Genomic DNA, 27,679 nt, shown 5'->3' with positions numbered 1-27,679 from the left:
TGTACAAACACAGCTGCATAATGTGTTATGCAATGCAATAATACCACTGTTTGTATCCAGCTCAGTTGTACACATACCAGGGTCTCTTGTGTGTTGCCAGCATTAACATGGTCAACTGTTGCTGTACACCAGTAAACAACACCCTCATGGTTGGATATGACCTAACCGTACCTGGCCTGGATATGTACATCCCACACTCATACAACATAAATTACATTACCATAGCTTTTGTTTTCCTCTCTACAAACTGGTGGCTACAGTCATTACACACATGCACATGTCAGATAGCATGCTAACAGTACATAAGGTCCGATATCTATGTTGACAGAGGTAATATCAACTCTCTACTGGTCACCCATGACACCTATCATATCATACAACACCCCATGTGGCATGTGTCTTTAGACATGTCCACCTAATGCAATGCCTACAAACATACCCAAATAGCAGGACCATAGGACCTACACAAGGCCTGTATTGACAGACTCAGGGAAATCCAGCTCTGCTCTGTATGTTCCTGAGTAGTCACAGGTGATATGTTCATGACGTGTACAGCCATGTGTGTTCACAGCTCCTACATATACCCCATGTCAACAATTGCAAGCCATGCATGATGTGTGCTGTCTGGACATTAGCCTTAGTACCACAATAGCCAGTACATGCTGGGGTGAGATGTTTACAAGCCGCAGACCTCACACATGCTTGAATGAGTGTACTGCCTAGCTCTAACAGAGCACATTGCTGGAACTCTTCCAGTACACATGAGGTGTGTGTGGCAAATATGATGTGCTCACTGTTGACCATTACAGTGCCCTGGCTTCACCATGGCACTGTCAAGTAACAGTTTGTAGGAGCATGACATGGAATAATGCTGTGTGTGTCACACTGATATGTGCTGTTGTAATATATGTACACTTGGCTACTCGGTGAAAGTGGTGGTGTCCTACCAGTACATAAATACAACATCCATTATGGTGTAATGCTCGGCTATGTTTCACACACAGCGTGGGGAAGGTGTGGAATGTATCCTCTTGACCTGCTAGTGGACGTACTGATGTAGACCGCATATGTGTACATGTATTGATGTTTGTTTAGATTCCATGTGTATGCAGTGTCTGATGTTTGAAGGTGACTGTTGTCTTAGTACATCATGCTGTTGCGATACAGCCTCAACATTGCCAACTGTATATGGTGATATGCTCTAAGTAAAGTAAGCTGCACACGAGGTATGGACAGATGTTTGGACATGACTACTAAGTAGTGGGGCTTCTTTGCAGATGACACCTGTAACAGTAATACCTCCCCTGTGCATATATTGTGCATATATCAGCACAGTTGTCAAAGGAAAGAGCCAGTAAGCATTGTACCAGATGCGATAGTGCTGTACTTCTGTAGTACCTATCATGTGATAGGCAGGTGTTTGATTCACAGTACTGGCGCATGTGGGTGTGTGTGTCAATATATGTCACGTATGGTTGGGAATACATCCCACATGTTATGACTCTCCTGAATACTGTTGTTGACACCAGTACAGAGTGAAGTGTAGAAAGAAAGGCAAAGGCAGGTGGTTAAACCTCACACATGTAAAGTGTCTGTATGTGTGCAACATAGTTGTATATCTTTGTGAATGCCAGTGTGTGTGTGTGTGTGTGTGTGTGTGTGTGTGTGTGTGTGTGTGTGTGTGTGCGTGTGCATGCGTGTGCGTGTGTGTGTGTGTGTGTGTGTGTGTGTGTGTGTGTGTGTGTGTGTGTGTGTGTATGGCTGTCCGGTTCCCGGAGTGAGGCTGTATTTTACCATAGTGATGTGTTAATGCCCCCTCCCCCATCCACTCAATGCAATCTAGCATCCCTGTTGATATCATCAAACATAGATGGGCTTACTAACCACCTGTTAACATGTACAACCTGGGGTGTGTTACATAGCCTACTGATGGACCCCCCACTCCCCACATACACTCACTGCACTGTAGTATCCCTGTCGATGTCCTCGATCTTAGGCCATTCCAACTACCTGTACATGTGTAATCGCTGTAGCGCATCTTGTACGTAGTACTATAATGATGATATGCACATAGGCCGGGGTTCTCATCCAAACACTGGCAACTATGTGTGTGTGAGAGTGTGTTACTGTGTCTATGAATCCCTGAGTGTGTGGGTGTGTCTGTGTTTGCATGCTGTCATGGCAGTGGGTATTACTGCTTCCCAAAGAGAAGCTACTATTTCCACAGGCCTTTACCCTTGTCATCCGACATACCACTCTTTTACCCACTTTGCGCTCCAGGTAACTATAGCTGTGGTGTCACCCACTATGGATGTGATGGCTCTGAACAACAGTAGCTTACTAAACAGCTATCATGCTCTTGGATCATTAGAACAGTAAATATAATTGAAACATGGGAGACTATAACTGTGATGTGGAAGCTACAAAGTGCATGCAGGTATTGTCATACTGACCTGTGAGTAGTCAACATGTACATATGGGAAACCCACAAACACTGACATCCCCGGCACATGCAACTACACCTGAAAGAAGAAGGCAGAACAACATGCTGTTAGTGTTGTTACACATGATACATATTGTCAAACGTACAAAATGCATTCTAAAGCTGCAATACATGGTAGGTCTGCTGCCTGTCAACACTACTCAACAATATTAATCTACAATTGTCTACCTAGTATGTTCACCCTGTGCATCAGACCATATGAACATGTCCCTGCACTGATGATGTGGATGACAGGGATGCGGCACAGGCATCATCATATGCACAGGGTGATAATGTTTGCCAGAGGCCTAGGCTGTACCATTGGATGACATCATGTGTGTGTTAGGGCCTGTGATATCACTGGGCATGTGTGGATGTTATGCATGTGTGTGTTGAGGTGCCCTACATTTGTTTCCAGTGTGTGTGTATGCATGCACACAGGTCTGGCATGTGGCTGGCCTACACAGGGGTATTATTGATAGCTGCAGACTGTACAAAGCAGGTTTCACAGTTTACGGTGTCCGGCCATGGCCACGTGACCTGCGCCTGCCAGGGATTGCATGGGCACTAACAGGCAGAGGTCCAGATTGGGTACTGTCTGATGACACATGTCCAATGGAATTGTGTCCCTGTTGGGACCATCCAGGACCACGTGCATGTGGCCTTCTGTGTCCTGGTGTGAGCTGCACAGCAACAGCTGCACTGCTGCTGCTACCGCCACTATGGGAGTGTGCATGTGCAGTAGCATGTTCATGTAGACCTTCAACAGGTGATGTAGCTGATCCATGTCCACATGCCTGACACCTCACTCCTACCAGATGTTCCAGCACAGACATTCCATGCTCGAGGATTGACATGCCACGGTCAAGGACTCCCACCATGTCATCCAATCATCTATCCAAAACATCTGCAAGATGATGGTGAGCATTTGCAAGTGCCTGGATGTTGTCAGTTAATGAACGGACAGCAGCTCTCTGAAGCCTCAGACCTTTTCTGTTGTGCCATTCAGCACCTGCCTGTGCCTCCATTATAGCCCAAAATATGCGTCTGGTGACTCCAGCTGATATGCTTTGTCTCACAGAGGCATGTTGGCCAGTGGCCCTTCTACGAGCAGTGCTGGGCGCATGCCTGTGTGGGACATCACTAGTCTGTTGACTGGGATCATGGTGTGCAGACACACCTTCCATAGTCACCAAACTTCACTGTTCCATGCTACCACCCATCAACTGTCTTTCCTCTATGGCAGGTGGTGATGGGGTATGTGCAGGCAGGGGAACTGTGTGCGAGGATGATGGGGATACAGGTGGAATGGCAGCCAAAGGCACAGATTCAGCCCCTGACAACCCTGCCTGTGCCTAAATCATACTATCATCATCACTGCTAGAGTCTGTGGGGACATTAACATTAGGTGGACCGCAGGAGGGCAATGCACCTACATCAACACCTGTGAGGGGAAGATAAGAACTGTACATTACAGGTTATACCAGACACACACAGACAGACAGACACAGACAGATGGAGACACAGACACAGACAGATGGAGACACACACACAGAGACACACACAGACACAGACAGACACAGACAGACAGACAAACACACAGAGACACACACACACACACACACGCACACACACAGAGACACACACACAGGCAGACACACACGCACAGACACACACGCACACACACACACACACACACACACACACACACACACACACACACACACACACACACACACACACTACATGCAGGTGATATGGCAGATGGCATTTAGCTTAGTCAATTATAGTTTCAGCTTAGACAATTATAGTGGTAGTTATCATACATCCCTGAGTTGCAAACAACAGCATGCATACCTGTATTACACTATTTGTGTTAGTAGCCTATGCCCCATACCTGCAACACAATGCATGCACTTTGCACCATTGCACCGTACCGCCATGGTGTGTGCAAACATACGCCATACGTTAACAGACCATCGCTGACCTTTGTACATCTGCCATTGATGCTTTGTGTTGGCCACTGCCCTATGTGTGAGGACATGAGCAGTAGGGTATGTCGACTGCATACTATGTTTGCCTGAGCCCTAGCTTGCATATCTCCCCCAAAGCAGTAAATGTCTGTTCAACATTATTCCGCCTACCCCTGAGCTGAGTGTAGACATTGTGCATGTGGCTGTACACACATGTTTGACGTGGCTGTCCCAGGATGTGTTAAGTGTAGTATGTCCAACACCTCTGGGTTGGACATGGCTTTATTCAGGGTAGGCTGCATGCTACATAGTGAAGCTAGGAATTGGAAAGGGCAGTGTAGGCCATCTACACATGGGCAATAACCCTGAAAGGAAATATGTGATATAGTATGGGTCACATGGGTGTTGAGTATAGCTGAGCAGTTATCTCTATATTCCTGGATGGCACCCTGTCATGATTAAGGGTGCCACATATGACTACCTGTCTTTTGTGGTGACATATCTATCAAAGGGAAGCACTGTCCAGCTGTATCCCATACACACAGCTGCCATTATGTTGACCGCTGCCTAGGTGGTAGTTAATGGGTACAGGGTTTGTAACATAGGGGATGACAATGCAATACTTAGCTGTCAGATTGTGGCCATACATCACACACCACACATCTGACACAATAAGGCCCTTCTCTATGTTAAATGGAGCACACATTGAGTCAACTATTGCTCCTAGTTCACAGTCATTTGCAAACATCAATAGGCTGATGCCTTCTGTGTTAGTCTGTGTGGTATAGATAACAAATAGGGGGAGTACCAGGAATAACCCCTATATTACTGTGGCTGGCACTGGTTTGATGTGCGTGTATTAGTCAGACACCTTCTGTAGTGTTGATTCTGCCAGCAGTCCAGTTGCCAACCACTCCTGTGACATAGGAATATATACATAGTTTACTGAGTGTAACTGGAACACAGTATGGGTGATGGTGTCCTATGACCTGGCAAGGTCATGATATGCAGTGTGAATCAACTCTACTGTCATCTATATCTGTACTGAGTACATCAATAATGTTGACGATGGTTCATGGCCATACAGGCTAGACTCAGCAGGGTAGTTGTGCACTATGTCCCATTATCATTGGTGTCTCCCCCTTTTTGGGGTGTGATAACTGTTGCTGTGCACCATTCGGTGTGTACACAGCCTGACATGGAGCTATGATTGAACATGATGTGTATGTGGATAGCTGAATGTTCTTACATTTGTGTAGGATACGCCCTGGGATGTTGACAGGTCTCTTGAAAGCTGTATGTATGCCTTTAGAGAGTGCATCTTGTACCTGCATAGTCGTTAGTACAGGGGCCCTGTAGTGTACATGGATATATTACTAAGTGTACCTGTTGGGGGTGGGGGAAGGTGGGAGTGGGTTTAGGTTCTCTGAGACCCTATCTGGATGAATGGGTGCTATTTCTGTAGGTGCAGTACTTCCCATGCCATAGTGCTGTGCAGCACTGCAGGTCTTGTCATTGCCATTACAATTAATGACACAGCTATAGAATGGTCTGTGCTTGGCCTAATAATATGTGGCTGACTAGTTTCACAGTAGCTTTGTGTGGTTTTATATGGTGTATCTGCATCTTACTGAGGCTGACCAGGGATCACCTGCACTCATGTGTGTTCACTCTTGCAACAGTTACTACCTTCTGTGGTACAGTTTAAAGCATGGTACCACCAGTTTGCCTACTTGTTTGTGTTGGGTTGAATCCTGGTTCTGATTCAATGGCACTTTACATATGTGACTGCTTAAGGTTCATTTCTGTAGGATTCAGCATTTGCACATGCATTGTCCATCTGCATGGGTGCCATGGCACTCACCACTCTGCTCTTAGGAAACATAACATTGGCATTGGAGACTAACTATGTGTAGCATACTGTTAGCCCTGTTTGTGTGACTACTGTGATCCAGGTCAGTGGTGTTGATGGAATCCAACATGCATTGAGCGCAGGTGTTGGTACATGAGGATTCTTCCCAGTTCATAATGGAATAGTTGAGAGTAGCCATTATTATGGTTCTGTCTCAGACATAATCTTCCCCATTACAGCACATTATGACAGTTGGGAAGTCTGTGGCCTGGTGGGTTATCTGTCTCAATGTGCATTTTGAATTCTACTTTGGCACAAAGGTAGTTGCTCAGCATAATGCATCTGATGCTATGCAAGTGCAATTAGCGTGGGGGTGTACATTTCCTTTAGGAATATGGACACACCTGCGGCCCATGTGTTCCAATAAAGGATAATGGGCAAGAGGTGAGGTATGTGTTATAACAAGGTCCTGCAGGTGTGCTCTCCGGAGCGCTGAAACATGTATCAGCCACTGCACAGATATGTTCTCCATGTTAGGGATTGACATATGTGTGTCTGTATAGTGTTTCTGACATGTATCATTGTGTAGTGAGACCCGCAGTTTATTTCTTGGTTGTCCCTGTAACAGCAGTGGACCCTTACTTAAACCGTGCATGATGAAGGCACTATAGGGGAAGCATGAGCCCTCGGCAGTATCCAGATTCCCAGGGGTGGCAGGTGCAGGCCCTGTCTGGCAAAAAATCATGGTCTGTCAACCACGTTATCCCAGGTCGACAGATACTGGATACCCTGTGACATGCACCACTACACTAGACAATTGTGGAATACAATCCTTTTGTCCCTGTACTGCAGTATCATTCTGGCCAATGGCAGAATGCTACCCAGGCCTTGGGACATACCTGCATGGGCTACAAGACCTGACAGTTCCTACATGTGTTTCCATGCAGTCCAGGCTACTGCATCACAGGTCCTGCACAACAACATGGAATATGCCCGAGCCATGTATATAGTTCAAAAGGTGGTCTGAGTGTATGAGTATGTGGCTAATCATGACAGACAGGCAGCTGACAGTATGTATGCCCTCGTATAGGTTGGTGTGTAACATAGTGCTAGAGTTTGGATTCACAAATGAGTACTGCTGGGCATGTTTCCAGTCATGTGTTCAGAGGTGTGGGACAATTATACAAACTATGTCATACAGTTTGTGTATTTCGGTATCTGTCTCTTCCTGCTTGGGGGGGGGGTGACTTGTTTGGCCAGATACATAGATGCGTCTGTGAATGTGTGCAATTTCCGGTAGTGTGTATGGGTGTCCTTACTGTGTTCCGGTAAGGGTATGTGTTGGTTGTGTTGATGAGCTGCATGTGTTAACCTACACCTCATGACTGTCCAGTCCAGTCATGGCTGTAGACTGGGCTGCCTTCCAGCTGCATCCCAAACAATGTGTGAGGCATGGTGTTAGGTGGGTCTGGCAGTGTACATGGCATAGAGATTACATTCCCCCAGGATGGCCACATACACAAAGCTGACATTAGGAAACACCAGTAGCTGACTAGTGGACATGCCTGTATGAGCAGTCAGTACTACAAGTAACAAGTGCTGTATTTAGTTTATGTATTGCCTTTGAAGATGTTTTAGACAGTGATGCTCACATGTAAATATCTGTGTTATGGACGTGACAACACTGGCTATTACGGAAACATTGTAGCTATCTTTAGCAGCAATCCTCCTCTGAGGAGCACATCACATCCTGTTAGTTGATTACAGATGATGCAAGTGTCTACAGATCTGTTTCCTTCTCTGGGTATATACTCACATATCCACCAGAACTATGAGCTCTGTTGGGCACAGACACCCACTCTCCAAACAGAGTCATGTATCAATAGACTCTGATGCCACTATCAACATGATCAGGATATAATCAGATAGTTGAACCATCACCTATGATGTGGCTATTACACATGGGCAGCTGTCTCCTACATCTTAAATTCCTGCTGCAGATGTTACACTGGAGTTAAAGATGATATGCAACCTGTTTCATTACCAGTGGTGTGCACTACCTTACATACAGTATGTGCAGGTAGCTGTTAGGCTGACAATGAGAGGTTGGGCTACACAAACCTGGTAGTTCAACCAGTGTGTCTATACTCCCAATATCCACTCTGTGTAGGTGTGCAAATAGCCATTTGGCCCAGCCCTGTAACAAGGGTCACTACACATTTGCATAACACGTACACATGCACAGCTGTTATTGCTTTCAAACAATAGTAGAGAGGTGGATATTACATGTGTTATGTGCATGGATAGTTACCTGGCTCTTCCAATAATCTTTGCTATTATGCTGCTAACCTGTCAGATGAATATTAATGCTATGTATCCTGTCATTGAGTATTGTAATTGCCAAACGACATAACTACTGTTTGCATAACATAACAGAACTGCTATGTAGAATAGAATACAGATGTGCCTAGAATACTGTACATTACACAGTTATTGGCACAATATCCCACAATGCCCACCATATTTACATGGTAAGCCCACCTTTAACATGTTCATCTTACTTATACACCCATACATATGTTGGCTGTTACAATATATAGACATATACTATGCCCTGTTATAGCACATACATGTTGGACCAGTTCTGACACTGACAGTGGCTGGAAGCGAACTGGTGGGTTCCAAGCCCATATCATCCTTTGTGGTGTATGCGGAGTGTGCCATGTGACCTATAGCAGTACACACATAGAATACTACAAGCATTACTACTGCTCAACAATACATTGCTACAAGATAGCTATTTCCACTATATGCAATGATTACACTGTAATTCTTACAGTACAGGTACTACATACACAGACATACTACATGCTATACATACCGTCTTAGTAATCGGAGGTGTTATCAACTAGTGTAATACTCCTTTTCGGTTCATCTTTTAGTGTTTTGTACTGTCCTACAGGTAGATACAGATGGTTTGAATGGGTGACAAGACAACCTTTTATAGTTACAGATCAGTAACACCAATTGGTGTTTCTAAGTAGCTAATTATAGGTTCATAGGTTCATAGGTAGATACTAGGCTGTCTACCCTAGGGCATTTATAAGCCTAGCCAGAGTGTATTTGGCTTCCGCCTCCCTATTTGATTAGCCTACTGTGCCTCTATAAAGTAGGTCACAGAAGGTACCCCTTTAAGATTAGTTTACTGTGCCTCTGTCTAACAGGGACACAGAAGAGATCCCAGGAGTGAATTTGCGATTTCCCATCCACGCGTCCAGATTTCGCTTGAAGAGGGTCAGCGAGGGGCTGTGTCTAACATGAACTGGGATTCTATTCCAGAGTGAAGGAAGCCTCTGGGAAATGAATCTGTCCCTCCAGCATGTCCTATTTATTTTTGTGATGAGGTTTAAGTCCCTGGAGCATGTAGTTCTAAGGGACTTGGATTTTTTGAGGTGGAGCATGTCCATTAATTCTGGGTTTGACATGGCTTTGTACGTCAGGCATAGATTGCCTCTGAGTAGGCGGTAAGCAACTGAGTAGAGCTGGAGTTTCTTTAGTCGAGCTGCATAGGATATCTGTTTGTAGCCCATGATCCTCTTGGTGAGGTACTTTTGTGGTCTCTCCAGATGCTGCAGGTTTCGGGTAAGGTACATCCCAAAAAGGGCATTGTATTCAATTATGGGCCTGATGAGTAATGAGTAGAGGGGCACAATGACCTCTCTTGATCTAGATGCGAACCCTTTCGTGATAAGGTGGGCTATATAGAAGGTCTTTCTAACCACTTTGGCAACGTGATTATCAAAGGAGAGATTACTATCTACGTTGGTCCCCAAATCTCTAATTACTTCTTCTGTACTTAATGGATTACCACCTATGTGGTAATTTGTGGGCACCTTGTTTTTCCCAAAGGGATGACTATGCACTTTATAGAATTTAGCTTGAGGCTGTGGCTCTGGCACCAAGCATCCATCTCTGTGAGACCCTTTTGGAGGATGCTTGTGTCACCTGGAGATTTGATTATGGCCCCCAGTTTGCAGTCATCTGCAAACTTTGTCAGCCATAATCCCCCCGTGTTAGCCTGAACCTCAGACAAGTATATACTGAACAAGAGAGGTCCCAGAACTGAGCCCTGTTGGATGCCACTTGTAACTGGTTTGGATTCGGACATGGCACCTGTGATTCTGACCATGTGGGTTCTATCTCTGAGCCAGTTTGCAACCCATCTTGTGATATAGGGGTTGATATTTAAGCTGGTAAGCTTATTTATGATGCTGGAGTGGGGTATTGTGTCGAAGGCTTTTGCGAGGTCCAGGTAGGCTGTGTGGACTACCTTGCCCTCATCTATGGCTTTGGTAACTGTTTCAAAGAAATCAACTAGGTTTAAGAGGCAAGATCTGCCCTTAACAAAGCCGAATTGGGTAGGGTCCAGTGTCTGGAGGCTCCCAATGTCTTTGTTTATGAGTTCCATGATAATACGCTCCATAGCTTTACAGACCAGACTAGTCAGGCTTATGGGGCGATAGTTCCCAGGGTCCGTTGTGGCACCACCTTTGTGGAGTGGGACCACTGTAGCTGTATGCCATTCTTTGGGTACATATCCTGTAGTAAGGCTAAGTTTGAACAGTGACTTAATGTGAGGGTTCAGTTCTTCTTGGAGCTCGTGTAAGATACAGCCTGGGACACCGTCTGGTCCCATAGATGCTGTGTTTTTTGCTTTGGAGAGGGCAGCTTTCACCTGTGCATCTGTGATGTCAGGGAGGTTACATTCAGTTGGGATAGGCATTTGCTCCTTTGGGGGGGGAGGGGGGGGAGAAGTTTCCGCTGAATCTGTCTGCCAGGATGTTGGCTATGTCTGTAGGTTCAGTATATTTTGTACCATTATGCAACAATTCAGAGCATATCTGGGAGTTTCCACCCATATTCCTTATATAACTAAAGAAGGCCTTGTGATTATCTTTAGTGTCTAGGGCAATTTTTCTTTCGAAACTGGCCTTTGATGATTTTATGAGGGATCGAAGTTTCTTGCTAATACTGATCAGAGATGCCTTCCCTTTTTGGGATTTTGCTCTGTCATGTAGTAGCTTCCTCCTTCTGTTGTATAGCTTATTTATGGCCAGGGTCCACCAGACCAGTCTCCTGTTTTTGGAGGAGTGAGTCTTGGTTTTATTTGGGATAGCACGATCCATGCATTCCTGCAGGTGCTCATAGAATGCATTTGTAAAGGATTCTGCGGATTGGGCTGTATTATCCTCTGGCCCGGGGGCTTTGAAGGATTCCACCTCAGTCTTGAGAAGTGCAAAGTTGGCTTTTGAGAAATTCTTTACAGTGATTTCCTTGGCTGAGGGTGGGGATGGGATATGGATGTCCATGGAAATTTGTTTATGGCCTGATCTTACCAATGAGGGTTTACCTCTGGTGTGGAACATAGAGTCCCCATGTTGGTGATGACCAGGTCCAATATGTTGCTCCCTCTTGTGGGAGTGGTGACCAGTTGTTCCATCGCATTAGAGTTTATAAATTCAAGGAACCGTTGGGCGAGGGTGTTTGGGCTTGAGTAGTTTTCCCAGTCAATGTTTGGGTAGTTGAAGTCACCCAATAACATAGTGTTTGAGGAGACCTTCATATTCTCCAGTGTTCTCAGGAATGCCAAGTGGGGTTCCTGTAATAGGGAGGGTGTTCTGTAGCAGGCTACAAACTGAAAGGCAGTTTTGCCCACTGTTAGTTGCACATGGATGGTTTCCGATGCTTCGTGCAGTGCCACTAACCTGGAGGTGTAGGTATCTTTGAATATAGATACTGCACCTCCTTTTGTGCTTCGGTCCAAGTTTTGGGGCCAAAACGCATGGTATGAGTTATAACCTGGTAGTGCTGGGCTGCTCTCAGGAGCCTTGAACCAGGTTTCTGTTACTGCACAGACATCGATTTTCTCCATACTGTGGAGAGCCTCGAGTGCGTACATCTTGAGGTTTAGACTTCTGGCATTGAGTAGCATTACTTTTAGTTTTTTTATCCTTGGGTTGTCTATGGAGGTGGGTTTGTCCTTTGAGCCTTGCCTAAAAAAGGCACTATGGGGGTGGCAAGAGCCATGGCCAGTATAGGAAAGCCTAAGGGTGACAGGTGCAAGCCGTCCCTAGCGAAGCAGCATGTCATCCCAGGCTGACAGACACTGGATCCCCTTTGAATGACACCAATACTTTAGCCAATTGTTGAAACTGATCATTTTGTCTTTATACTGTGGCATCATTCTTGGTGAGGGCAAGATGCTACTCAAGGTCAGGGTCATAGCAGTCTGGGCTACATGGTCAGAGAGCTCCTCTATGTCTCTTTTCATGTAGTCCAGGGAGGTACGTCTCAGGTCATTCACACCAGCATGGACAATGACAGAGTCATACTTGTACTTGCTTTGGAGTGACCTGAGTGTTTGCATTATGTGGCGGATCCTGGCACCCAACAGGCATCTTGCAGTGACCTTCTCCTTGTTCAGTCTGGTGAGCGGGACGTCAGTGTGCCAGACAATAGAGTCCCCTATAACAAGTGTATTTGGTGTGTTGTTTGGCCTTAAGGGCTGTGACTGTGAAGAACACTGATTTTGTGAGATATGTGATTCGTGGGTATTGTTGAGGGGTGGCTGTTGCTTGGATATCTGCTTAGGAGGTCTTTGCTGTTTAGGCAGATTTTTATTTAGAGCATCCGAGTATGTTTTTGTGTGTTTATGTGTTGTGTATGCAGATGAAATAGGTCTGTGGGAGACTGGATTTGTGGTGTGGGTGGTTACCTTTTCCTCCTGACTGACTGTGCCAGTCTTGGGTTGAGAGAGCTCTGCCTCCAGTTTGGCTGTGTAACTGCATCTCTCACATGTATTAGAGTTTGTTGGAAGGAGGAGAGGGTTGTCTGTGTACATAAGGCAATTGTAACATTGCCTCAAAATTCCCAGATTCACCAGCTGGACTGGAGAGTAACCTTGAAACTGACCCTTGGACATACCAGCTTAGTATAGGGAACTGTTTTTTTACTGATCAGATTAGGGAGGAGAACTGATTTTTCACTTGATCAGGAAGGACCAATCGGGAGCCTAATACTTGTGAGAAGTCAAGGAGAGTGTAGTGCTTTAGTTAGTTAGTGTTTCCTTATAAGAGCTGAGCAAGTGCAGGGCTTTAGAAAGAGAATAGAGTGATTACTTTGAGAGTTTGAACAGTTCTAAGGGAAAAAGTGAAGAGCAGTCTTTGTGCAGCCTGGAATAGCTGCTACTGCCTTAGCCAATACCATGGCTACAGTGGAGTATAATTGAGTACTCCACTTGGGCGTTGTCCCTTTGCCTTACTTTTGAGGAAGGTAGCGTGGAAGTTTTATTTGGAATCTATTGCAACAGCTGTATGGACATGAACAGTAATATATTGTGTGTAATGCCTAGAGGATTTGGTCTAAATGTGAGTACTGCTGTTATATTTCTGAACATTGCTACTTGTGCAGGGTTTGTCTTTACCTAATACGTCTGCATAAGTTTCAGTCTGGCCAGGTTGTTTGACCTGCTCAAGGCTGCATAGCTATGCACATAATATTAGGGGGTTCACAGTGTGCTTACCAGACATATTTAGTTTGGTATTACTGTGTATCATACTGTGCTAATAATCAGTACTCAGTAACATTTCCTGGTGTACGAACCTTTCAACCCTCTGAAACGGGATTAGTTCATACAAACCCTGTAACATCAGCAGCTGTTCAATTGTATAACAGCAACTATTTCATATAGAGCCATGTTAGCGTGCCTGTTTCCAGGTATGTTAAGGTTTCAGCAGATGTTGTACAGTAGTTGCATAATTGGTTATGGTATGACAGTATGTTTGTTTGTTTGTGTCTTTCGGCTTTTCACGGTTAGGGGTCGCCACAGCAGAACTCCGGTCCGCTAATGATTGGTAGTTGATTTTTACGTGCTGAGTTACCAGCCCTGACGCACAACCTTCAACGAAGGTATGCCCATTCATGCATGTCTCCACGCAGAAGACACTCTAGCTGAGAATTGAACTGGTTGATGTAATTATTTCGGTTGTGGGTTAGATATTGGTGGGTGTACATAGCACATGCAGGTGTGTAGGAACCCCTTTTATACAACGTCTATATGTGTGTGGGTGTTCTTTCCCTATGTGAACACCTACACCTTAGTGGACTAATACTATGGTAATTACAGGCTGATTCATTAAGGCACTATTAAATGCTTCCTGTATAGCATGCAGGTACTGTTAGTCCTTGAATCCTTTTGGCAATACATCGGAATGTAATAAAGTTTTGCAAAATTAAAGATATCTGTGTAATTCTGTCATAGATATTTGCAGTCATTGCAGTTGTGTTGGTGACTGTGTCCGTGGAACATATTTGTAATAGTGTATTGGCATATACTCTTCATATGTTATGTTCATATTGTTTGGGGGGGGGCGGAATGTGTGATTGCTATAGTCCATGTTATACTCAGATATAACCACTTCGGATGCTGTCTACAGACATGTATGTATGTATATATATATATATATATATATATATATATATATATATATATATATATATAATTATAAAATGTCGAATTCCCCACACCCCAACTTATATATACTAACTCAGATCGCACAAACACAAAACAAAGCCAACTCACACACTCGATTCTCACACACACATCAAACACATCATATATATGTGTGTGTGTGTGTGTGTGTGTGTGTGTGTGTGTGTGTGTGTGTGTGTGTGTGTGTGTGTGTGTGTGTGTGTGTGTGTATATGTATATAGATATATAAATTATTGCATATGTTTATCTGTACCTCCATAGATGTGTAGATGTTTTTAATCTATCTATATATCTACATATATATTTAGACCTGCATATATCGACATGTCTCTATGTATCTCTCTCTCTGTATATATATATATATGTAGATATATATATATATATATATATATATATATATATATATATATCTATCTATATATATATCTATATATATATATATATATATATATATATATATATATATATATATATATATATATATATATATATATATATGAGCATACACCTTTAATTGGGTACATGGCAGGTTGTCCTATTTCAACACATTCCTCCCTTTTGTGTTTTAATCTATCTGCATAAACAGCTGGGATAGGTACATCACAGGTAGCTTAGTGTTAGGTTACTCTGAGGATGGAGTACATGGTTGCGGGTTCTACTCCTGGAAAGTGTTATTATTTTACCTCTCAGAGTAGGCACTGGTAGGGAAAGTGTGAATAACGCACATTTATGCGGTTGTGAACAGGTTTGCCCATGGTCTGTGTAACGTTAAGCAAAGGTCAATTGTGGGAAGCGCTTCTCCGTTTACCGTGTTTCAGGGCCACTTACTGTCGCGTAAACATGTGGAAACCCGCTTACAACTGCTTAAGAGTGCTTTAATCCACCTGCATCCAAAAGCCCTTATTCTGGCCCTCAAAATAACCTAACAGCCCTTGCAGGTCTTGAACCAGGGACAATGAACACCACAGTCACTGACTTTACTACTAAGGCATCTGAGATATGTACGAATGTTATGGTGTTTAGAATATACATTGTACTACAAACATTCCTCACTACTGAAAACAAATGTGACAGTCATTTGGTGTGAATATGTCTGATACATGTTAATGTTCATATGTTTGTGAAATTAGGTGTTGCAATGTGACTTGACAGGGTGTATTATGAATGAGAAAGGTTCTTGCTTTGTGTCCTTTTTATATTGTCCCCATACTCCATGTATACCCCTCCAGTTCACTTATTGAACATCCAACCCAGGCCCTCCTTGATGCATGATTTTATTACCCATCATTCCTCCCCCACCCCAATCTTCACATACACAACAACCACCCCTTCTATAGTGAATTAGGTTAATATTAATTGTTATAATACCAGAGCTGCATGTGTTTTGTGTACACTCCAATTCCTTTGGAGTGCTTCTGTGTCACAAAGTGTGTTCATAGATGTTTATATATATGGCTATTGATGTAACTGTATAATATATATATATATATATATATATATATATGTGTGCAGACATCACTGACATATATATATATATATATATATATATATATATATATATATATATATATATATATTTCATATTAATTTGTAACAGTAATACATATGTAGACTGGAATGTGTTGGTTCACAAACTACAGTACATTACAATGTACTGTACATATGTACACAAAGTGACTGTCCCATTTGTAATCATTACAGTGAAATGCATATGGTATAAGGTGTAGTCTCAAGACGATTAAACATGTGCACACCTCGGATGGCTTAGTGGTAAGTCCCATGACTATAGTGTGCATGGTCCAGGGTACGACACCTGCGATGCTTTACAAATGTTTTTTACTGCAGAATAAGGCTCATTTAAGCATTTGTAAGCATGTTTAAAAGTGTTGTGTGACATGATATCAGCGGTTAAACACAGTTAAACAAAGTTTGTAACGTATAACCTGTGCACGCAAACACAGCCACATCCGCTAACTATTCCGGATATATACATAACAGTGACCTGACATCTTACTATGTGCTGACATAACATTATATTCTCTGTTGACTTTACTCTCCAGCACACATGGGTTTATATGGGTGTTTCGAATGTTTATTATACAGACGATTACTACCTATATATGCAAGCTGTGGTTAAGGTATACTTTTACACATGATAAACATCCCTGCCTTTATCGGGATTGGAACCTCAAATGCACAGATACTATGTGGATGCTGTAACCATTACATTGTTGACATTAATGTTGCTTCCGCCTATTTCCTGTTTAGATGATTTCTATGTGTAAGCTAGGCTAAGTAAAGGGCGAAAGCCCCCAAACTCACTGAGCTTCACCTACTCTTGAAATAACAACATATAACAAATGTACTGTGAGAGAATACATTACATTCTTAACTACATTAGGCATAGCCCCCTCACTGACACACTTCAAGGGAAACCTTGTTGTGTGAATGGGTAACAGATTCTACACCCCTGGGATCATGTGTCCCAGAACCATACAGCCAGGGGGTGGGGGAGCCTTTTCAGTTTGATAGCTGCAAGACTTGTTGGGGGAATTAAATGGTGTTGAATTGCCACATTAACATGCCCTCTTTAGATCACTAAGTGCCCCTATCACCCTCCACAACCCCAGTCTTCAACAGCTTCCAGCAACTCTGCCTAGAATTGCTTCATTGGCTATGCTTGACAGAGGCTCATTTACTTCATCAATGGTGCAGGGAAGCTATGCTTCTAATTGCGCTTGGACAGATAGGTAGTAGGCTATCTGTGAACCTCTAATGTGCAGGCCATCACAGCCATAATATGTTAATAAACAGACCTTCAGATCACAATATACAGTGAGAAATCACCATGTAGTCAGGAAACAGTTGAGTACAGCAAGAACATACTGAACACTGATACTTAGTCACTCCAAAAGCCTATCTTGGAAGCTAGAAGACTTGTATAAGTTTAAGGCTTTCTATTGCTTACCAGTAGGTTACCAACAGGGGAGATGAAAAACAAGCACAGATGGGGGACATGCATGCATTGATACCATACCGGCCTATGTGTCAACCTTAGGCTTTGGAATACTGGCCAAGGCTATTGGCGTCCTCATGGTGCCTTATTTAGGAGAGTCTCAAAGGTGAATACCAGTTCCGTAAACAGCACAAAGCAGATTCAATGAGGATTATGCTACTCAACACCAGGGATTGTGATCACAACATGCATGCACTCACAGCACTCCTCAGGATGGACAACATCAACATTTGTGCATTAACTGAAATCTGTCTTAAGTATCCTGAGAGCACACCAGCACTACCAGACTACAACTCATACCACACATTTCAGCCACAGAACATGGACTGACAGACATGGAGGGGCTGTATCCATATTCATCAGGGATACCTACACCTCCAGGTTAGTGGGGCAGCATGATACCTCTGTGATCATCTATGTGCAGCTAACATCAGCCACAACTGCAATGTAAACTGTGGCCTGCTACGGATCACCCACCATGACCCAGGACCTCCACTCCACCTACCTGGAGACAGTGGAGAACATGACAGTCCTAACGCACAACCTGGCATTGGTCGATGTCAACTACCATACCATTAACTGGGGAACGTACTCCGGTACTCATTTCCAGGCCCAGCACTTCCTAGAATTTATCACCTCATATGCTCTGTATCAGGTGGTAACCTCCCTAACATGGGGTGGAAACTACTAGAAGTGGTCATCACCAACATGGGCAACAGGTGCACAACAGCAGAGGTTAACCGGTCACTGGTTAGATCTGACCATGAACTATTCACTGTTTCCACACCCAAGCATCTCCCCCACCCACGGATACCACAGTGTATACCTTTCCTACAGCTAAATGTACACTACTAGTGATGGGGTGGGGGGTTTCATAGCCCCCACGCTAAGGGGAAACACTGTTCAAGATACAGACAGATTTACAAATGCAGTCTATAAGCACCTACATGGATGTATGGATCATGCCATCACTGGTAAACCAAGACTCACTCCTCTTAGGCAAGGATGCCAGTCTGGTGGACCTCTGCAATAAACAGGCTATACTACAGAAGTAGGACAGTGTTCCAGACACACAGCAAATCCCATGAAGGGCAGACATCTGTGACCACTATTAGTATGATATGTAGGTCCCTCATGACATCATCCAAGGTTAACATCAGCAGGAGAATACGCAAGGATTCGAAAGATAGCCACAAAGCCTTCTTTGGCTATGTCAAGGATCTGTGTTGTGACACACAGATTTGCACTGTGCCGGTGAAAATAGCACAAAATATGTTGACCCTGCTGATATCACCAACATCCTTGCAGATACATTCGGTGCATACGTCACCCCCTATAGAGCCCACAACACTACCCGAAAGGTACAGTATCCCAGCCATCAGAGACACACACAGGTGGAAATGGCCCTCTGTAACAGCAGAACACAGCTTCAATGGAGGCAGATGTTGACCCGGACTGCATCTTACAAACTGTACAAGACAACCTGCCCCCCACCTAATTAAGCATTCCTACCTCAACCTCTCCAAAGACTACATGCCCCTACAATGGTGTTGGCAACGGTTATTCCACTCCATCAAGGTGGAATCACAACTGACCACGGTAACTACCACCCCATAAGCCTGACTAGCCTGGTTTGCAATTGTATGGTTCACATCCTCATGGCACTCATTAACAATGACCTTGGTAATCTCCAAACACATGACCCAACCCAGGTCAGCTTGATTGAGTGCAGGTCATGCCTACTGAACCTGTTTGACGTCTTACATACAGTCATCAAGATGTTAGATGATGGGGGAGGTGGTTCACACATACTACCTGGACCTCGCCAAGGCTTTTGACACCATGTCCCACTCAGGTATTATTGATAAACACACCAGCCTGTACATTCACCCACACATCACAGGTTGGTTTGCCAATGGGCTTACACACAGAACCCACATGGTATGACTAGCGGTCTCCAGGTCCAACTCATGACCAATCATGACTGGTGTCCCACAGGACTTAGTCCTGGGAGCCCTACTGTTTGGCATATATGTCTCAGAGGTACAGGCAAACACAGGTGGACTATGTCAGACCATGTTTGGCAATGACTGCAAACTGGGAGCCATGATTGATAGTCCAGCTGACACAGACATCCCTCAAGGGGACTCACAGAGAATGTCACAGGGTGCCAATGACACAGCCTGCAGCCAAGTGCCACTATCTGCATGGTCATTCCATTGTGGAATTGGCACCCACATATTAACATATAAGTGGCAACCACTTTAATACAGACGAGGTAATGGGGTATCTGGGGATTAAGGTAGATTGTGATCTCCCCTTTGGCAATCATATCTCCACTGTAGTTAGGACATCCTTCTATGTAGGCCATCTGATTACTAAAAGATTCACATCTAGACATACTGGGGTTATAGTGCCCCTTTACTCATCACTCATCAGTCCCATCATAGGGTATAATAACACATGTGGGATGTACCTCAGAAGACACTTCCAACAGTTTTGTTTTGAATCTATTGCAGTAGCTGTATGGAGATGGACAGTAATATATTGTATGTAATGCCTAGAGGATTTGGTCTAAATGCGAGTACCGCTGTTATATTTCTGAACATTGCTATTTGTGCAGGGTTTGTCTGTACCTAATACTTCTGCATATGTTTCAGTCTCGCCAGGTTGCTTGACCAGTTCAAGGCTGCATAGCTATGCATATAATGTTAAGGGGTTTACAGTGTGCTTAACAGACTTATTTAGTTTGGTGTTACTGTGTATCATACTGTGCTGATAATCAGTACTTGGTAACACTTCCTGGTGTACGAACCTTTTACCCCTCTGAATTGGGATTAGTTCATACAAGCCCTGTTACATCTACAGCTGTTCAATTGTATAATGGCAACTATTTCACATAGGACCATGTTAGTGTGTCTGTGTCCAGGTATGTTAAGGTTTCAGCAGATTTTGTACAGTAGTTGAATAATTGGTTATGGTATGACAGTATGTATTGATGTAATTATTTTGGTTGTGGGGTAGATGTTGTTGGGTGTTCATAGCACAGGCAGGTGTGTAGGAACCCCTTTTATACAATGTCTATATGCGAGGGTGTTCTTTCCCTATGTGAACACCTATCCCTTAGTGGACTAATACTATGGTAATTGCAGGCTGATTCATTAAGGCACTATTAAATGCTTCCTGTATAGCATGCAGGTACTGTTAGTCCTTGAATCCTTTTGGCAATACATCGGAATGTAATAAAGTTTTGCAAAATGAAAGCTGTCTCTGTAATTCTGTCATGGATATTTGCAGTCATTGCAGTTGTGTTGTGACTGTGTCCATAGAACATATTTGTAATAGTGTATTGGCATATACTCTTCATATGTTATGTTCATATTGTTTGGGGGGGGTACGGAATGTGTGATTGCTATGGTCCATGTTATACTCAGATATGACCACTTCGGATGCTGTCTACAGACATGTATGTATGTGTGTGTATATATATATATATATATATATATATATATATATATATATTTATATATATATATATATATATATATCGCATATATATATATATACATATCATATATATGTGTGTGTGTGTGTGTGTGTGTGTGTGTGTGTGTGTGTGTGTGTGTGTGTGTGTGTGTGTGTGTGTGTGTGTGTATATGTATATAGATATATATATTATTGCATATGTTTATCTGTACCTCCATAGATGTGTATATGTCTTTAACCTATCTATATATCTACATATATATGTAGACCTGTATATATCCATATGTCTTTATGTATCTCTCTCTCTCTCTCTTCAGATATATATATGTATATATATATATATATATATATATATATATATATATATATATATATATATATATATATATATCTATATATATATATATATCAGCATACACCTTTAATTGGGTACATGGTGGGTAGTCCTATTTCAACACATTCCTCCTTTTTTATTTTAACCTGTCTGCATACACATCTGGGATAGGTATGTCCCAGGTTGCTTAGTGTTAGGATACTCTGAGGATGGAGTACATGGTTGCAGGTTCACTTCTGGAAGGTGTTTTTATTTTACCTCTCAGAGTAGGCACTAGTAGGGAAAGTGTGAATAACACACATTTAGTGGTTGTGAGCAGGTTTGCCCATGGTCTGCACGACGTTAAGCAAAGGTTAAATGTGTGAAGCGCTTCTCCGTTTATCATGTTTCAGCGCCACTCACCATCACGCAAACACGTGGAAACCCGCTTACAATTGCTTAAGAGTGCTTTAATCCACCTGCATCCAACAGCCCTTATTCTGGCCCTCAAAATAACCTAAGAGCCCTCGCAGGTCTTGAATCTGGGACCATGAACACCACAGTTACTGACTTTACCACTAAGGCATCTGAGATATGTACAAATGTTATAGTGTTTAGAATATACATTGTACTACAGACATTTCTCACTACTGAAAACAAATGTAACAGTCAGTTGGTGTACATATGTCTGATACATGTTAATGTTCATATGTTTGTAAAATTAGGTGTTGCAATGTGACATGACAGGCTGTATTATGAATGAGAAAAGTTCTTGCTTTTTGTCCTTTTTATATTGTCCCCATACTCCATGTATGCCCCTCCAATTCACTTACTGGACATCCAACCCAGGCCCTCCTTGATGCATGATTTTATTACCCATCATTCCTCCCCCACCCCAATCTTCACATACACAACAACCACCCCTTCTATGGTGAATTAGGTTAATATTAATTGTTATAATACCAGAGCTGCATGTGTTTTGTGTACACTCCAATTCCTTTGGAGTGCTTCTGTGTCACAAAGTGTGTTCATAGATGTTTATATATATGGCTATTGATGTAACTGTATAATATATATATGTGCAGACATCACTGACATATATATATATATATATATATATATATATATATATATATATATATATATATATATTTCATATTAATTTGTAACAGTAATACATATGTAGACTGGAATGTGTTGGTTCACAAACTACAGTACATTACAATGTACTGTACATATGTACACAAAGTGACTGTCCCATTTGTAATCATTACAGTGAAATGCATATGGTATAAGGTGAAGTCTCAAGACCATGAAACATGTATACACCTCGGATGGCTTAGTGGTAAGTCCCATGACTATAGTGTGCATGGTCCAGGGTTCGACACCTGCGATGCTTTACAAATGTTTTTTACTGCAGAATAAGGCTCATTTAAGCATTTGTAAGCATGTTTAAAAGTGTTGTGTGACATGATATCAGCGGTTAAACACAGTTAAACAAAGTTTGTAACGTATAACCTGTGCACGCAAACACAGCCACATCCGCTAACTATTCCGGATATATACATAACAGTGACCTGACATCTTACTATGTGCTGACATAACATTATATTCTCTGTTGACTTTACTCTCCAGCACACATGGGTTTATATGGGTGTTTCGAATGTTTATTATACAGACGATTACTACCTATATATGCAAGCTGTAGTTAAGGTATACTTTTACACATGATAAACATCCCTGCCTTTATCGGGATTGGAACCTCAAATGCACAGATACTATGCAGATGCTGTAACCATTACATTGTTGACATTAATGTTGCTTCCGCCTATTTCCTGTTTAGATGATTTCTATGTGTAAGCTAGGCTAAGTAAAGGGCGAAAGCCCCCAAACTCACTGAGCTTCACCTACTCTTGAAATAACAACATATAACAAATGTACTGTGAGAGAATACATTACATTCTTAACTACATTAGGCATAGCCCCCTCACTGACACACTTCAAGGGAAACCTTGTTGTGTGAATGGGTAACAGATTCTACACCCCTGGGATCATGTGTCCCAGAACCATACAGCCAGGGGGTGGGGGAGCCTTTTCAGTTTGATAGCTGCAAGACTTGTTGGGGGAATTAAATGGTGTTGAATTGCCACATTAACATGCCCTCTTTAGATCACTAAGTGCCCCTATCACCCTCCACAACCCCAGTCTTCAACAGCTTCCAGCAACTCTGCCTAGAATTGCTTCATTGGCTATGCTTGACAGAGGCTCATTTACTTCATCAATGGTGCAGGGAAGCTATGCTTCTAATTGCGCTTGGACAGATAGGTAGTAGGCTCTCTGTGAACCTCTAATGTGCAGGCCATCACAGCCATAATATCTGAATAAAGAGACCTTCAGATTATAATATACAGAGAGAAATCACCATGTAGTCAGGAAACAGCTGAGTACAGCAAGAACATACAGAACACTGATACTTAGTCACTCCAAAAGCCTATCTTGGAAGCTAGAAGACTTGTATAAGTTTAAGGCTTTCTATTGCTTACCAGTAGGTTACCTAGAGGGGAGATGAAAAACAAGCACAGATGGGGAACATGCATGCAACAATACCATACCAGCCTATGTGTCAGCCTTAGGCTTTGGAATACTGGCCAAGGCTATTGGCACCTCCATAGTGCTTTATTTAGGAGAGTCTCAAAGGTGAATACCAGCTCCGTAAACAGTACAATAGCAGATTCAATGAGGATTATGCTACTCAACACCAGGGGTTGTGATCACAACATGCATGCACTCACAGCACTCCTGAGGATGGACAACATCAACGTCTGTGCATTAACTGAAATCTGTCTTAAGGCTCCTGAGAGCACACCAGCACTACCAGACTACAACCCATACCACACATTTCAGCCACAGAACATGGACTGACAGACATGGAGGGGCTGTATCCATATTCATCAGGGATACCTACACCTCCAGGTTAGTGGGGCAGCATGATACCTCTGTGATCATCCATGTGCAGTTAACATCAGCCACAACTGCAATGTGGAATGTGGCCTGCTATAGATCACCCTCCATAACCCAGGACCTCCACTCCACCTACCTGGAGACAGTGGAGAACATGACAGTCCTAACGCACACCCTGGCATTGGTCGATATCAACTACCATACCATTAACTGGGAAAAGTACTCCAGTACTCACTTCCCAGCCCAATGCTTCCTGGAATGTATCACCTCATATGACCTGTATCAGGTGGTAACCTCCCTAACGTGGGGTGGAAACTACTAGATGTGGTCATCACCAACATGGGCAACAGATGCACCACAGCAGAGGTTAATTGGTCACTGGTTAGAGCTGACCATGAACTATTCACTGTTTCCGCACCCTAGCATCTCTCGCACCCACGGATAACACAATGTATACCTTTCCTACAGCTAAATTTACACTACTAGTGACAGGGGTGGGGGGTTTCACAGCCCCCACTCTAAGGGGAAACACTGCTCAAGATACAGACAGATTTACAAATGCAGTCTATAAGCACCTACACGGCTGTATGGATCATGCCATCACTGGTAAACCAAGACTCACTCCTTCTAGACAAGGACACCAGTCTGGTGGACTTCTGCAATAAGCAGGCTATACTACAGAAGTAGGACAGTGTTCCAGACACACAGCAAATCCCATGAAGGGAAGACATCTGTGACCACTATTAGTATGATATGTAGGTTCCTCATGACATCATCCAAGGCTAACATCAGCAGGAGAATATGCAAGGATACAAAAGATAACCACAAAGCCTTCTTTGGCTATGTCAAGGATGTACGTGTTGACACACAGATTTGCACTGTGCCGGTGAAATATAGCACAAAATATGCTGACCCTACTGATATCGCCAACATCCTTGCAGATACATTCGGTGCATACTTCACCCCCTAAAGAGCCCACAAAACTACCCGAAAGGTACAGTATCCTAACCATTAGTGACACATAGGGGGAAATGGCCCTCTCTAACAGCAGAATACAACATCAATGGAGGCAGATGTTGACCCAGACTGCATCTTGCAAACTGTACAAGACAACCTGCCCCCCCACCTAATTAAGCATTCCTACCTCAGCCTCTCCACAGGCTACATGCCCATACAATGGCACGTGGCAATGGTTATTCCACTCCATCAAGGTGGAATCACAACTGACCATGGTAACTACCACCCCATAAGCCTGACTAGCCTGGTCTGCAATGGTATGGTTCGCATCATCATGGCACTCATTAACAATGACAATGGTAACCTCCGAACACGTGACCCAACCCAGGTCAGCTTGGTTGAGTGCAGTTCATGCCTACTGAACCTGTTTGACATCTTACATACAGTCACCAAGACGTTAGCTGATGGGGGAGGTGGTTTACACATACTTCCTGGACCTCACCAAGGCTTTTGACACCATGCCCCACTCAGGTATTATTGATAAACACACCAGCCTGTACATTCACCCATACATCACAGGTTGGGTTGCCAATGGGCTTACACACAGAACCCACATGGTACGACTAGCAGTCTCCAGGTCCAACTCTTGAACAGTCATGGCTGGTGTCATATAGAACTCAGTCCTGGGAGCCCTATGTTTGGCATATATGTCTCAGATGTACAGGCAAACACAGGTGGGCTACAGCAGACCATGTTTGGCAGTGACTGTGAAATGGGAGCCATGGTTAATAGTCCAGCTGACATGGATATCCATCAAGGGGCCTCACAGAGAACATCACAGGGTGCCAATGACATGGCCTCCAGCCAAGTGCCACTAACTGCATGGTCATTCCATTGTGGAATTGGCACCCACATATTAACACATAAGCGGCAGCCACTTTAATACAGATGAGGTAATGGGGTATCTGAGGACTAAGGTAGATAGTGATCTCCCCTTTGACAATCATATCTCCACAGTAGTTAGGACATCCTTCTATGTAGGACATCTGATTACTAAACGATTCCCATCTAGACATACTGGGGTTATAGTGTCCCTTTACTCATCACTCATCAGTCCCATCATAGGGTATAATAACCCATGTGGGATGTACCTCAGAGGACATGTCCAACAGCTGGGGAGGGGGGGTTCCGAATGTACCCTGCAAAGGGGAATACTGGCCTCCAACATATGGCATATGCAGACAAACTGAATAACCTCCTGCTTTACTCAGTGGCATCTTGTTTACCCAGAGTTGATCTCTGCTGGCCAACACAGCCATGTCAAACTCAGGCTTGATGGATATGCTCCACCTATGGGAATCCATGTCACAGTGAGCCACACACTGTAGTGAGCTGAACCTTGCCACAACAATGACTGGAAGATGCTGGAAGGAGAGCTTCCTGTCACAGACACTCCCCATATTTTGGAACACCATCCCTAACTACATTACAGAGCCCCTCAATAACACTCTGTAAGAGAAACCTTGAAGGGTGGATGGGGAACAGCACATGCACCCCAGGGATCCCGCCATTGGCAATGCTCCACAGAGGGACAGTTAATGAATCAATGGGGTGGCAAAAGCTGACACATTTTGGCTGGCCTTATGAATGGCCTCTGGCAGTTGGCCAAGTACCTACCTATTAATCTATACATACAGTATCTGCATATGCTGATAGCTTAATTTACTGTTCAGGTGTTGACTTACCTTGTGCCAATGGCTGTTGTGTGTGCAATAGTTGAGGGCTGCCTATGTTGCATGCACACAGTAGACTGCCTATACATGACAATTTACAGGAAGTCTTGTGTGTGTGCCATCCATTTTTACTGTGTGTGCAGGTGGAGAAAGGTGTCAGTCCCTAGGTGCCTACACTGTCAGTGTGTGTGCTATACGTTCCCTCTTTGCCAAGGCATGGGCATACTGGGCATGCCTCTGTCTGCATACTGGGGCTGGCTCAGGGTGTTTGTGGTCTGAGTACCTCTGTGCCTGTGGGGCCCTTGGCAATGGTGGTGGGCTGTGAGGGTCTTCACCATTCTGTTCCTGCTGCAGC

The sequence above is a fragment of the Protopterus annectens genome, chromosome 2.part2 (genome assembly GCF_019279795.1).
Source record: "Protopterus annectens isolate FY-2018-M chromosome 2.part2, PAN1.0, whole genome shotgun sequence".
Classification (NCBI taxonomy): Eukaryota; Metazoa; Chordata; order Ceratodontiformes; family Protopteridae; genus Protopterus; species Protopterus annectens.
Note: the sequence above shows the minus strand (reverse complement) of the source record.